The sequence below is a fragment of the Protopterus annectens genome, chromosome 5.part0 (genome assembly GCF_019279795.1).
Source record: "Protopterus annectens isolate FY-2018-M chromosome 5.part0, PAN1.0, whole genome shotgun sequence".
Lineage (NCBI taxonomy): Eukaryota > Metazoa > Chordata > Ceratodontiformes > Protopteridae > Protopterus > Protopterus annectens.
The window spans coordinates 1,465,318,458-1,465,332,061 of NC_056735.1; the positions used below are offsets into that span (position 1 = coordinate 1,465,318,458).

Below are 13,604 nucleotides of genomic sequence, written 5' to 3' on the forward strand. Positions count from 1 at the left end.
GCAATGGCTGTCTCTGAGAGATGCATGTGCGCTTTCCGTACATGTGCAACCAGCTGACTTACCGATCTGTGTACAGCTTGCAGTGTGGAGCTCACCAGGCTCTTAATGCTGCTATTGCCTTGAGTCTATGCTGCACCCCCCCCCAGTATGGACGATCCAGTATCGGACACTCACTCTCATTCTCCCTTGCTCCATCCCTCACATGGGAATTTTTCTCTCTCTGTGCCATGGTCCATGGATCCTTATTATTTTAAACTCTTTTGCATTCATACCTCCTGAACTGGAATCCTTTCTTTATGCAAATGATCAAATGCTTTATACATTAATCAGATCCTCCGTCTGATGACTGCTTATTTCAGGAGTGATCTTCCCATCACTACACCACAACCAGAGTTATAGCTCACATGACTATGCTTTTTGGGAACATTTGTCGGTCTACACATCATGCCACCATCCAGTTACGTATAATGCACTTGAAGTCTTGACTTATTGGAGGTAAACACTGAAGGCAAAAAAGCTAGTAATTGTCCTGTTTCTTGGACACTTCATTTCAAAAATCTGCTCTCAAGTAAACAGATTGTATTAATTGTCTTAATTTGTTTGCACTTGCAACTCTTACAAAAGGAGGCTTTACATATCTACTCTTATTGTGTCTTCTGCCTAAGGTGCCGGTCCCAATGCCGAACCCTTTTCAAAAAAAGTCTGCCACTTTTCCATACTGTACCTTACACATTGAATATATCTGTCCATCTTTTACTTGACAACTGCTTCCCCTTTAAGTCTTCATTTAGTAAGGAGCACAAAGCTTTGCTATTGCTTGAAATCTTATGTAAGTTCAGGGCCATAGCCAGTATTTTTGGAATCATATTCCAACTTCCAGAAGGTAGGTGTAACCCCTCGCCCATATTTATAGCCTCCCTCAATTACAGATACTGCATGATTATATATTACATTTACATTACAGATAATGATGATTATAATGCTTATTGTAAATTAAACACTGATAATATTCAAGCTAAAAGTGATTTTGTTCCATTTTGTAATAATGAAAGTATACAGTGTATGGATAAATCACTAAATCATAATGTTCAAATAATTTATGATAAGTTTATAGGTCAAAAGAAAAGAAATGTTGTATATAATTTGAACCTAGTACAATGGCGTGCATTAAATGAATTAAGTAGTAATACACAAATGGTATTTAAACCAGCCGATAAGGGCGGAAAGTTAGTTATGATGCATTATACACAGTATTTATCTATGTGTTATGAACATCTGAATGATAATAGTGTATATCAATGTATAGATATAACCGAATAGAATGCATCTCAAAAAATATATTATGATTTGTTAGAAAAAGGCAAAAGATTACATTATTTTTCAACTAAGGATGTTACTGACAAACTTGCTATAAAAAATCCCAGAATGCCATGTTTTTATTGTTTGCCGAAAATCCATAAGGATTTATTAAATCCACCTGGGCGTCCTATTGTTTCGGCCAGTGGGGGCTTTTTGAACAATATTTCTGGTTTATTACATGAGGTTTTACTTCCATTGGTAATAAAATTGCCTTCTTATGTGAAAGATGTTTTTCAATTTCTGACAAAAGTCTATCAGACTATATGGAATGAGAAAATGTTTTTTGTAGTAGTAGACGTAGTTAGTCTCTATACTAGTATTAAACATCATGATGGTATTAGAGCTATGAAATATTTTCTAGGTGAAAGTCCCATGGCTGAATATATTACTGAATTAATGATGATGTGCCTTCAAAATAATATATTTGAATTTGATGGTCAGTTATATAGGCAACAACAGGGAACAGCTATGGGGGCTCCATTTGCCCCTTGTTATGCAAATATATTTATGGGCTTATTCGAGTATGAATATATCTATACTAATCAATTTTTTCGTACATATGTAATACAGTATTATAGATACATAGATGATCTTATTTTTATCTGCAAAGGTGGTTATGACCTAGTGGATCAATTTATTAGTCAAATTAATGCTAATAATATGGGAATAAGATTTGATGGGTTACAAAAAGGCATAAAAGTACATTTTTTGGATGTAGAATTAATAGGTGATAGTCACCGACGGAAGGTAATCTCCAAAATATATAGGAAATTTCCCAGCAGCAATAATATATTGCATGGGGAAAGTTTTCACCCAGAGCATACCATGAAATCTATCCCATATACAGAATTTAATAGAATTAATAGATTGTGTAGCGATAAAAGAGATAGAAATGTTGAACTGGAAGAAAGTTTTTTGAGATTTAAAGAGAGAGGATATGATGAAGTATATCTGAGAGAGAGTTTAAATAAAGTATTAAATAGTGAGTCGCTGAAATCTGGTCGAATATGGTATAATAATTATAAAAAGAGTGAGCAGGATAAAAATATTTATTTTACGACTACTTATTCAGTTATATCTGATGAAATTACAGATATGATCAAATCCAGCTGGAATATTATAAACAAGGAAGTAGATTGTTTACAAAACAAGAAGTTATTATTTTCTTTTAATAGGGGAAGAAATATTAAAGATTTTATTGTACATAGTAGGTTTCATAGGCCAAAACTGGAAATAATGGGAAGAATAAAAGAAAAAGGTACAGCAACATGTGGTAGGTGTAGTATTTGCAGTTTTGTTACACAAAAATTTGATAAGATTAATAATAAGAACTTTGAAACTAATGATAGCTTTACTTGTAATAGTCAAAAAGTTATATATTCAATCAAATGTACTTGTAATAAATTCTACATAGGGGAAACGAAAAGAAGTTTCGCTTGTAGAATAAAAGAACACATAAGAGACATTAAAAATTATAAATTGTCTAGTCCTGTGGCAGTACATTTTAATGAAGTACATAATAGAAGTGTAAAAGGCTTTCAGGCTACAATTTTAGATAATGTAATTTGTAAAAAGTTTATGACAGATGAACAAGTTAAACAATTATTAAGAAAAAAAGAGGCATTTTTGATTTTAAAATTTAATACTATGTTTCCTGTTGGTCTGAATCAAGAATGTTTTTGGAAAAGCTTTGTATAAGTGTGTCAAACTGAGCTTTATGTTTTAATAAGGTTCAATTAACTATGGAATATAAGCCATTAATTGATTATTCAATTAAGTACATGTGTATATAAACTGTGAGTTTTTCTTTGTTAGATGTACTCTGTTAAAGGCTTGTTGGCCGAGGCGCTAGAGATTTTTTACTGTTGTTTGGTGAATAAATTTCCTTCTTTGGAATTGCTGGATTGCTGCTGTGGTTTTTACCATATTCACTACTGTTGGTTGCTGTGGTTTATTAAGATTGTATTAATTGTCTTAATTTGTTTGCACTTGCAACTCTTACAAAAGGAGGCTTTACATATCTACTCTTATTGTGTCTTCTGCCTAAGGTGCCGGTCCCAATGCCGAACCCTTTTCAAAAAAAAGTCTGCCACTTTTCCATACTGTACCTTACACATTGAATATATCTGTCCATCTTTTACTTGACAACTGCTTCCCCTTTAAGTCTTCATTTAGTAAGGAGCACAAAGCTTTGCTATTGCTTGAAACCTTATGTAAGTTCAGGGCCATAGCCAGTATTTTTGGAATCATATTCCAACTTCCAGAAGGTAGGTGTAACCCCTTGCCCATATTTATAGCCTCCCTCAATTACAGACACTGCATGTTTCTGAGCAGCATACAAATAAAACAGTTCCAGGCATTCTAAAAAAGCTGTTCAACAAAATATATGTAACAAAGAGACTAAATATGCTATTTTGATTTCATTTCTTGCATATCCCATTCCATAAACTAAATAATTTTTTTTTAAATAAGTGTGTACATGGCATATGCATGGCTACACCTATGGTAACTGTACAAGTAACTGTAACATAGCTATTTATTGCTGTTTTTTAAAGTTAGTGACCAAATAAATGAGTCAAACATTGGATCTGGAGGATAATCCTACTAGTGCTGTAATGCAGCTAATTATTGCTGTTTTTTTAAAGCTAGTGTCCTGACAAATGAGTCAGAAGTTAGATCAGGATAGTATAATTATTTTTTATTTATTTATATGTTGTTTACTACGATAGAGCACTCATCCCAATGGACTTTTTTAAAACCCATAGATTTAAAACAATATGGCATTTATTTAAAAAAGTAACACCAGCAAGCATGAACAGACAGACATTCAGACTGAATGAGTTAAAAAAAAGACAAATGCAATATAAATAAAAGTAGCTAATCTTAGCAGTAGTTTTAAACCAAAACAGGTTATTCTTGGTTGTAATGCTATTTATATGGGTCCCCTTCACTACACCGACACACCACAAAGCCGACACCCAAAACACCGAGACCAAAAGACCGAAAACACACAATACCGACAACTCACAAAACCGACACCCAAAACACCGACACACAAAACGTAAACTACACATTACACACAACTATATATGCACTAACCTTAACCCAAACCCTAACCCTAAGGCCCGACACTACCACACACTTACCCTACCCGCAGCCTAACCCTAACTCACTTAACCCACCCCTAAACCTAAAGTCCGTCACTATCGCACACTTACCCTACCTGCACCCTAAGCCTAACTCACTTAACCCACCCTTAAACATAAAGTCCGTCACTATCGCACACTCACCATACCCGCACCCTAACCCTAACTCACTTAACCCGCCCCTAAAACTACAGTCCGTCACTATCACACACTGACCTTACCCGCACCCTAACCCTAAGGTCGACACTACCGCACACTCACCTTTTCCGCACCCTAACCCTAAATCCCTCGCTATCGCACACTTACCTGTCCGCTCCCTAACCCTAAATCCCTCAGTATCGCACACTTACCAAGTCGCGCTCACACGTTACCCATGTCGGTGTTTCGGCTGTCGGGATTTCACCTTGTCGATCATCTGCGTCTTCGATCTTTTGGTCTCGGTGTTTTGGGTGTCAGCTTTGTGGCGTGTCGGTGTAGTGAAGGAGACCCATTTATATCTGCAACAGTGAGCTGTAAGATAAATGGATACAGTTGTGAAATTAGAGATAAATGAAATATGAACACATATAACTAAACTGTTTAATAGTTTCGAACCAAAAATTGCTTAAAATGCTTAATGCATTTAATTGCTTAAATATTTAGAGTATATACAAAACTGAGGACAAAAAGAAGAAAAATACCAAGAGTGGTTGTCTGAAAAACATACCTCCCAACACAAGAAGCTTGGATAAAGCCAAATTAATGGGGGTATAAAGGCCAAAAAATGAGACCATATTTTAAATATTACTCTTATAAACTTAGAAAGCTGTTAGAATAACAGGTTTTATATTTATATGCGTTTTCTGAAGGATATGAAGTCTGCAACTCAAATGTCTGTCATTTAATGAATTAAATTCTCAATGGTTTGCCAGCAAACCACACATTTTATGAGGAACAGACCAAAAATATGAGGCAAAAATCTGGACATTTTGCAAAAATATGGACAGTTCAGAGGTATGTTGAGAAAGAAGAGTCAAAGGAGAAAAAGGTGAATAAGATATTACAGTAGTGGAGTGATAAGTCCTGTTGGTGGAATTGTCAGAAGGTGAGAAATTATTGCTATCCCTAATACTGTTTTCTATTCATAAATTTGTGTTGTTCCTACTTTTTATTGTAAGTAGACCGTAATCAAAAATGAGTCCTTGTGGTCAAGTCCTTATACCCTTAAAAATAAATAAACAAAAATACATGAAATGCATAACAGTAAGGTCAAGAAGGATTAAGTAGCTCAGAGAAGTAAGGTGAAGGGACAATTTCAGACATTGCAGTCGCACAGAAACATGACTTGTTGTTCCCTGTCAGTTTACTTGCTTGTCCTTTTATTCTAGGGGAGTTAGCCTGTGTTCATGCTTAAGAAGGGGATTTATTTCTCCTTATCTGTCTTCCAGTATGTATATGTATAAGTATATACATATGTATGTGTATATGTATATTATATTTGTGTGGCCTTGCTTCGTCTTCAGTCCCCTGAAGGGATTCGGTATCAGTCTGGCACATGAATGCCTTCACTGCTATGCTGCTCTTTCCTTCCTATGAGTCTTTGGCATCAGCAAGTATAGTGCTTCTAAACTGGTAAACTACTTCTCCAACTGTTTTTGGTTCCCAGAGCACCTGGACCTCCTTGATCTCTGAACTGCCTGATCAGCCTAACTTTCCAAGCCCACAGGCCTGCTAGTCCTCTTGTCCAGTTAATTTGTTAAGCAGGTTGAAGGAGACTGAGAGGAGATCAGAGTATCCTGACTGTAACATCAGTGACGTTACTCATGCTGATGTGAGCTTGTTCGTATATGCCTAACAAGCCCCAGCATGCTTGCTTATACCTTTAGTTGGGCATGCAATGGCACAGGAAGGGAACCATCCCCTGCTTTGCACCAATAAGTTCCTCGGTGCCTGCCAATCTAGCCCTTAGCAATCACTCCTAGTCATGGCACCAGTTTTAATATTAGATAATGTGACCTGGGTGCACTCACAGCATGCCCCCCCCAAAAAAAAAAATAAACAGTGATTTGTCTTTCCTTTTTCCAGTCATGAGCTCCTCTGATATCAAAATCGCTGCTTGAACCAGGCTGGCAGGGTCATACACAGTGCTTCACTGTTCTGTGTCAGGGAACAGAATTTGGCTGTCCTACTTGGTATAAATAGTCTGATACTATTTAGTTCCTGATATCTCAGTTCCCTGACCTCCCAGCAGTGACATCCCAAAAGTTTACTAGAACCACCTTCTGTCTGTTTTGTACCATATCCTCATTTGATCTTTCCAGACTTGTCTTTTTACCATGACCCTGGAAGTGCTTTGCATTAAAATTGCATTCATCCTATATCTCCAGCCTGGTACCACACGACGGGTACCCCTTTGCTTTTCCTGTTATTTTCATGCCAGTTGTAACAGATTTGTACAGGTGTAGATTTTGTACCTTTGTAAATTCCTTAAAAATACTGCATCAATGGGGTCTATATTAGAACACCGAACATTTAAAATGTCGAGTGTTCCAATATCGACCCATTTTCAGCGAACGCTGAAAATATCGAAGAAACAGAAAACCAAATTTTTTCCTAGGGAAAGAATTTGGTTGTCCGTTTCTGTTGCTTCTGTATTTTCAGCGCTCTGGTGGAAAGTTACAGGTTGGGTTCAGGTAAGTGTGCGATTGTGTGTACGTGAGGGTTAGGGTGGGTTAGGTGAGTTAGGGTTAGGGCACGGGTCAGGTAAGTGTGCGATTGTGTGGACGTGAGTGTTAGGGCGGGGTAGGTGAGTTAGGATTAGGGCACGGGTGAGGTGACTGTGCGATAGTGACGGACCTTAGGGTTAGGGTTTGGGTTAAGGTAAGTGGATAGTTAGTGGTGTATGTATAGTTTAGTGTAGGGTTAGGTGTAAGACTTTAGGTGTATGTGTGTGGATTGCTGTTTGTTTGGTGTGCTTGTGTTCTGTGTATGTGTTTTGGAACAGAAAAAATTTGCTGTTCTGAATGTTCGATGTTTAGTATTTTCGATTGGTAGGGTTCGATAGAACACTCGACATTTTGAATGTTCGGTGTTCTAATATAGACCCCATCAATTGATACATGAATGTAACAGTTATAATTGCTTGGATGTTGTTCTCTGGTGGGCAGTTCTACTTCCTAAATCTAATGTAAAAGTGAGCTTTTTCCCTGAGTTTCTTTACTGGTTACTTTAACTAAATGTACCTTAAACAATATTGTTCAATGAGCTAATACAGATGCAAAATGTAAGAGCTGATTACAAAAGGTGTGCAGTCTTGCAGGGACACAAAATGCAGTATCAGCTTCTCAGTCTATCATTTTGCTGACTATGTTTGCATCATTCAATATGGTATCAGTAGAAAGTATTATGGGATGGTGCAGTTTCACTTTAAAGAGGTCATGTTGTATAAAGCAGTGCATTTTGACTGTTGCTGTTCTTCTGTGCTTTGCTGCCGTTATTCCTATTAAACTATAAGCTGTCTTGGAAATCCCATACTAGAGCGTGTTTTCATCAGTACTGATGGCATAAAGTGCTGAATCATATTGGATGGTATCAGGAATGTTACTAAGATTAATTTGGAAAGTAAATTGTTTTTGTTGGGTTCCTATCAGATAGTCGAACATCTGCAAGTTCTATCCTCATATGGTCGAGATCATAAATTCGAATTTGCAGAAGTTCGAGCATTTCAACGGAAATCTCCGTAAGGGGAGGTTTCCGTTTTGTTCAGTGTGGTGCAATCTCGGAGTTGGTATATTTAAGTAGCAGGAGAGTATGGGAGGTGCAGGGGGGCTTGTCCCCCTACAGCAGTTTATTTATTTCTTTTCTTTTTTTGTTTTTTACCCACAGTCAAAGTTTTTTAACTTCGAACAGGATAGTTTGAATGTTCCGTGTTTGAAGTTATTAAACTTCGACTATGTGATATAGACCTGTTTTTGGTAGCCTTTTCCTGAGTAAAGTAACTGCCAAATGACAAATTTATATGCAATGCCCTAAATTATGTAGTGCTGCTGTAAATGTGTTCTTACAGAAGAAAAGTAAGCAGAATTAAAAAAATGCCTTCAGACTATATCAGAGTAGTGTAAATGATTTGTTCAACTAACATAACTGAGTATTATATCAGTGCTGAATTTAAAAAATAATCCTTTGTACAGTAGGAAAAACCTTACTTACAACAGACTTCTGTACAGTGCAGGCAACCTTGATACCACAATCACATAGTGACTCAACTACCAGTGGGAGCTTCCCCAGCACCAGATTCCCCTCATTACCATAATGTGATAATGACCCTAGCTCCACCATTGTATCTAATGATTTGTAAATCTTTATGAAATACATTTAAGCATGACAGTAGAGCAGAATTAGTAAATAAACAATCATACATGACATGATTAAACAGCTGTTCCTTGCTGTGCTGTTACACATCAAGTGAGACACAGTGATCAGGAATGCCTTGCAGATGGTGCACCACTGTGTACTATGGGCATCTGTCTTTCCATTTATAAAAAGATATACCTTTGCATGCTTCAGGCCACTTCTTCTATCCATGTCTATGAATTGAGGTACCGGCAGACAGTGCACCAAACACAGTATACAGTGCAAACATATGCAGCTGTGTTTATAAATCAATGGATTTGTAAGAGATGGAAAATTTTATTTCCCAAGTGGAAAATCTTCCTTAGAAATGCCAGTAGTTTAAAACTGGACTACCATTACAGTAGGCACAGTAGACACTACAGAAATCAATATTTCATTATTTTCATCAGGAATGCTAAGAGTAAATAATCCATTGAGAAAGACAGTCTTAAAAGTAAAGTAAAAGTTTGATTTTTCTTTCAAGTGGAAATGCTGTCATTGCACTTGTTCAAGTATGAGTTACAATGCAAATATCTTCATTTTCTAGAATCAGGATGGTGTCAAAGGTGGGCATTTTCTTGTTTAGGCTCATAGTGCTGAGCAGCGCAACACTGATATTTGCTGGATTCTAATCTGGATTTAATATGTTCGTAACCTGAGTAGACTGAGGCACGCAGGAGTAGAGAATGTCTTACCAGGTATGGAAAAGCTCTGAGGAGTTAGGTGTAGGCCGTTCTTGGTAAAAAGACACAATTTGTCCACCATAGGTTCATAGGTAAGTACTAGGGTAGCTGCCCCTGAGGGCCATTTTAAGCCTAGCCAACTTCCCTTTTTGTGCTTGAAATGACCTGTCCCATTTGGTGTTAGATTGGTCTACCTATCCCATAGTCAATAATTATTTATTACCCCTAATGAAAATAACTGGCATCATACCATGGATAATTTGAGGAGACCCATGCATGGGATATAGTATTTAAGAGCTGCCTCCATTCATTAATAGCACAGGGGGCAGTCTTGGGGTACATTTTCTGTTTCCCATCCATAAATCTAAGTTCCACTTGAATATAGACAGGGAAGGACTTTGTTTTATGTGGGTGGTGAGTCAGTACCACAGCAGCAGCACCATCCTCTGCAAGGTATACTTGTCCCTACAAACTGTTTATTGAGGTTGCAGAAGGGGTTTAGATCCCTAGTCTGAGTATTTTTGATACCATTTGACTTGCTGATGTGCAGTAAATCCATCAGTAATGGGAGAGAGGATGTCTTTGTATGCCAGACACAGATCACCCCTTAGCAGTCTGTAGGATACCGGGTATAGTTACAGGTCTTTGAGTCGGTCCATGGAGGACATGTTGTTTAGCCCTTTTATCCTTTTAGTATGGTATCTCTGTGGGCATTCCAGTTGTTGCATGTGTCTGGACAGATACAGGCCAATGGGGGCATGATAGTCAATGACTGACCTAATGAATACTGAGTAAAGGGGGACAATGACATCCCTAGATCTAGACACAATCCCTTTGTTTATAATCTGTGCAGTATAGAAGGACTTTCTTACCACCTTGGACAAATGTTGATCAAAAGTTAGTTCTCTGTCCACATAAGTCTCCATATCCTGAATAACTGGGTCAACTCACAAGGGTGTATTGTTAATATGGTAGTTCCCTGGGGTAGATGACTCCCCAAAGGATACAGTAATGATTTTTTGGCATTTAGTTTTGTTCTTGATTTAGGCACCAGTTACTTGAGACAAACCTTCCTGCATGATAGTGAATTAATTTGGGGATCCAATCACTTGTCCTAGCTTGCAGTCATCTGCAAACTTAGTCAGCTAGATCCCTCTGGTATTGGGTTTTACTTCAGAAAAGTAGATGCCAAACAGAAGAGGTCCCAGCACAAAACCCTGGCGACTTCACTGATGACTGGTCTCTTTGTGGAGGCAGTTTCTCCTATTTTGATTATCTGCATTCTATCTGTGAGCCAGTTGGCAATCCAGCAGGTGACATAGGGGTTTATCCCTAGTTTATTTATTTTTTTCACTATGACTGAGTGGGCAATTGTGTCAAATACTTTGGCCAGGTCAAGGTATGTGGTGTGCACCATTTTGCTTTCATCCATTGCTTTGGTGACCTTTTCAAAAAAAAAAATCACCAGATTGCATACACATGACTTGCCCTTGACGAATCCAAACTGAGATGGGTCCAGTGTTTGGAGATGTTTCCTATGTTCTGGGTGATTAATTCCTTGATAAGTGTTTCCATGGCTTTGCATATGAGGCTGGTCAGACTTATGAGTCTGTAATTGCCTTGGTCTCTGGAAGGTCATCCCAAATGCAGGGGAATGACAGTAGCTTTTCTCCATTCACTTAGTACAAACAGTATGGAGATTGAGATTGAACAGTGTTGTTATGGGTGTGAGTAAATTGTGCTTCGTGCTATGTAATATGCATCCAGGGATATTATCAGGACCCATCAATGCAGTATTTTTAGCTTTTGATAGCACTTTTAGGACTTAGTTGTGTGATAGCTGGATGCAAGACAGTTTAAGGTTTATCTTGAGGGACAGGTGGAGGGGGGAGAGAGGTAAAGTTTATCAGCCAGAAGGTTCACTGTATCTTCACCCTCAGTGTAGGTAACATGGTTCACAATCAGCTCAATGCATTGCTGCATTGTACTTTTGAGATTACGAACATAACTAAAAAATACCTTATGATTGTCTTTGTCTTGGTAGCTATTTCAGCCTCAAGCCTGTCTTTCATGGATTTTATTAAGCTCCTTAGTTATTTGTTTATTTCAGTGACAAAGGCTCTAACATTCTGGGAATTACTTTTCTTACTTTTGGTCAGAATTATTTTCCTTTTATTATAAAGACTGTTGATATGGTTCTGCCATGTGAGTTTGTTTATGTAGTCTGCCCTACACTTATTACTAAGGGGTACATACATGCTGTTATAATGTGGAGGTATACATTTCCATATACCCAGTAGAGTTAACTGGGTTTGGTGGGTATTTAAAACTTGCCAATCAATCAATTAGGAGTAGGTAGCTTGTCTTAAAGAAATTTGTAAAGGTACCTTGGGTGGAAGTGTTCTATGATTTCAGTTTTATTTCAAAACAGACTGCTTTGTGGTTAGACCTAACAAGTAATGAAGATATGCATGGGATGGTGCAAGACATTCCCATATTAGTAAGGACGGGATCCAAGATGTTATTCCCCCAGCAGGTACTCTAATTGTTCCAGGGCATTTGCATTGATAAAGTCCAGGAATTCAGGAATCTCTGTGCTTGTGCACTAATGGTAGTGTAGGTTTCCCAGTCTATAGTTGGGTAGCTTAGATCACCTAAGAAAATGGTATTGGGTTTAATACTAGTGATTCTAGTTCCTGTAGCTAGGTGTTGTGCTTTTTTTTGTGTCATAGAGGGAGTTCTATAGCTAGCTAATAAAAGGTACAGAACTTTTCTGATGGTTATTTGTACATGAAGAAGCTGTAGTGCGTCATGCTGCTTTACCAGCCTTGATGTGAGTCTCTTCTGGATGTAGAGTGATACACCTCCACCTTCTCACTTCACCCTCTCATTGCAGGCTGACACTCTTTGGACCCCCTAATAATAACACCTAAAACTAAACCAGTTTTTAAAGTCAGTCATCTTTCATTTATATTTGTCATTCTCTGCGGTGGTAAGATACTGCTGTAAGCACCGTCATATTGCTCTTTGCATAGTTTAAGGGAGTGCCCTGTGGTCTTTTGCAGCCATATGAATGATGACCATGTCATATTTCTTCTAGGGTTGAAGGGACTTGAGCACCGAACTGATATGGTGAAATCTAGCACCTCATAGACAAAAACATCAAAATACCCTGGCAACCCACAGATTTCATTGGGTAATGCCTTAAACCTCCTTTGAATGACGCCCCAGGGAAATATGTAAATGATCCAGCACCTGAGAGACAGATGTCAACTTGTCTTTGCCCAGCTTTGTGAAGTGGCACACCAGTGTGCCTCAGTAAGGGACCACCTGTAACAAGTGCATTACAATGGCAAGTAGAATGCTCTTGGAGCTGGTAGGGCCTTGGCAGTCCACTCTGGTGGCTCTTGTCTGCAGTAGTGGTGGTAGAGTCTCATTGTAGTATGAAATGAGCGTTAGTGCATTACTAAGGTCTGGCTGCAGTGCATGCATTTACAGTGCTATGCAGAGTAGGTTTTGTCATTTTGGGAGTGATTTTTTTTAGCATCTCAGCATTGGATGGCTTTATTGTTGTCTTGCAGATGTTTTTCGTGTTTCACTGTTTCAGTCATCACATTTGGGTTATCTGCCTGCAGGTAGCCCTCAGCCGGCCTGAATACTAGAGTCTTCGGATTTCTGCGTTGGATGCTGTCTCCTCTTCCATGACATCAGGTCATCAGGGGTATAAAACATGCAGCCAATGCCATTACATCGGTCTTTCTTGCCGTGTGGTGCCCGAAGCAAAAGCAGTTTGCAAGTGCCGGTCTGCCGACTTCTGAACTTTTCGTTTTCGAGTTTCAGATCTGAAGTCTTCAAAAGGATAAGTACCCCATTGGGGATTTTTTTTCTTGTTCCAACCAATGTCAGTAAAAGTTAAAAGCAAATACCTCATAGAGATTTTCATTCGTACTGCATCTCTTGTTTAGGCCCAGACCACGACGTCCCTCGCTGTCAGTTTTGTGCCTTGTTCAATCCCCAAACTATTCGTCATCGGTGCAGTTGTGCA

At 38.3% G+C, this 13,604-nt stretch overlaps 1 protein-coding gene across 1 annotated transcript in view; it reads left to right on the plus strand.

Moving 5' to 3' along the window:
* The window catches only part of RELT (RELT TNF receptor), a 184,813-nt gene that overhangs the window by 108,744 nt on the left and 62,465 nt on the right, over positions 1-13,604 (plus strand). The gene's annotated exons all lie outside the window — the stretch shown is intronic.